This window comes from Watersipora subatra, chromosome 7 (assembly GCF_963576615.1).
Source record: "Watersipora subatra chromosome 7, tzWatSuba1.1, whole genome shotgun sequence".
Classification (NCBI taxonomy): domain Eukaryota; kingdom Metazoa; phylum Bryozoa; class Gymnolaemata; order Cheilostomatida; family Watersiporidae; genus Watersipora; species Watersipora subatra.
This window is the reverse complement of record NC_088714.1, coordinates 56,821,280-56,823,521: the sequence shown is the minus strand read 5'-3', so window position 1 is coordinate 56,823,521 and position 2,242 is coordinate 56,821,280.

Below are 2,242 nucleotides of genomic sequence, written 5' to 3'. Positions count from 1 at the left end.
CTCGCAATAAATTGCCTCGCAATTAATCCCCTCACAATAAATCGCTTTGCACTCAATCGCCTTGCACTCGCCTCGCAATCAAATGCCTCGCACTCGCCTTGCAATCAATCGCCTCGCAGTCGCAACCAATTGCCTCACACTTGCAATCAATCGCCTCACACTCGCCAACTCATTAATCTGGAAAGCCGTGCCTGGATACTCTCTCTGCACTTCGAGCAAAAAAAAGTCTCCCGCGCATCCCCGAGTGATGCCACTGCCCGAAACCGCTAGCTGCATTACCCGTCCACAAAAACAGATTCATGTACAGCAAGAGGTTTATTGAGAGTTGTCTTTCATACGGTAAAACAACTCCAAATATACAGTTCACTGAAATATTTTGCCCTGATAACACTATGCATACACATATGCAGTCATATATGTCAATAATGTTGGGGAGAACAATGGAAATCTGCAATACGTTTTACAGCTAGTCTACAATGCATCAGTTTTAAACCACTCAAATCGGACTTGCCCTACTTGTGTACAGATAACTGATAATGAAATTGACATTGCTAAGCAAACATCAGTTCTTCAAACTGGGAGTATTGAAAAGTTTTGCATCTTTTAAAAAATTATACAAAATATTCCGCTATTGCCAGGATTTATTTATTGAATGAAGACTTCTACATGCTTAAAACACTAATCTTAGCTCACCAGTTTTTTGTCTATAGCCTGTGTTTTGACATGATATATACAAACCGTAATGAGGTTGTGTCGATAAAATTTATATGTATAACAGCACAGACAGTATGATGTCAATGTAGATACAGCTTTAACACCTTACAATAATAAAACATAACGCCCACATGATAGCCTTTTTATGAGATACAAAAAGGATAACGAATGCATGAAAATATATATATATACTGAAAAATTTGTTAGAAAATGCTGCATGTGGTATAGCAGAACAGGAAGAACATAGCATGATGTAACAATAACACAATGTTAGTTCAATGCAACATTTGCGGGTAGACAACATTTTTTGTTTTTTTGTTGGGTGTATGAACAAACAGTTTTCGGTTTGTGCCTACTTTTGAGCAGGCGACGTATAGCTAGTCATGGCTAAAGCAGGGTGACAATAAATCGATGCCAGCTGCTCTCTTTCTATGCACCATCTCCTATCGCAACCCTCAAAGTACTCATGCAAGTTCTGTAGTAGTAAATTACAGTAGGCCTACTCGTAACCGGAAAAAAAATTAGTAACTCAGCTGCAGAAGGGAATGAACTTGTCCCACTATCACGAACAGTGGCAAATCCAACGTTATTAAGTAGTTGAGGTGTGCCAATTCATAGAAAATACAATACAACATTGAATAGGAAGTACTTACCTTTTTGAAGTAGAAATTTAGTAGGTAAAACGTAGTAGCATAACCCGTGCAAATTCTGCAGTAGCTGTAGTTCTGCAGCCCTCGTAGCTGAAAAAAAGTAAAAGTAACTCGGCTGCGGAAGGAAATGAAAATGTTTACTATCACAAACAGTGGCAAAGCCAACGTTTTAAACCCTTTTACTGAAGTAGACTCATTTATGCGTTTTCTATGGTAGACCGCGTATACGCATTTTTGAGACTTCACCAGCACTTGCTAGCAACTGAATTTTATTATTCGTTGATAACATAATCAACGATCTTTAGGACTTTTATGGTAGTGACAGTGTTGTCCTAAGATTTCTCTATAAAATTAGCCTAAAGTTAAATATTTTAATCTTTGTTTGGGAATTTCCAACTTAAAAACGAACATTTTTGTGTAAGTTCATCAAAGGCGTCTGAGTTAGAAAACAATTACTTACATGTATGTTGATGACATTATAGCCGATTCAGATTTTTGTGATTACGCAGATAATTAAAATAGCAATAGCAGTGTCGACTCTGATGGTAGTGGAAGTAATGGCTTTGGAAGAATAAAGAATATTGTTGAGGATCGTTTTAGCTTCGGAGCTCCACATCGCTTTATCAATGTACAAAGTATAGATACAGTGAATTTTTTGCATAACAGTGCGCGTTAACATGTTGGCAAAATGAAATTTATAACCAAAACAAACATTCTAGATGGAGTTTGAAATTGAAAAAATATTGTATACATATGAAGCAATATTGGCAAAATGGCTGACAGTAAGCCGATAGGTAAATTTGTACACGGACGCAAGTGAAAGGGTTATGTAGTGGAAGCGTGGCAATTCATAGACAATACAGCATTGAATAAAAAGT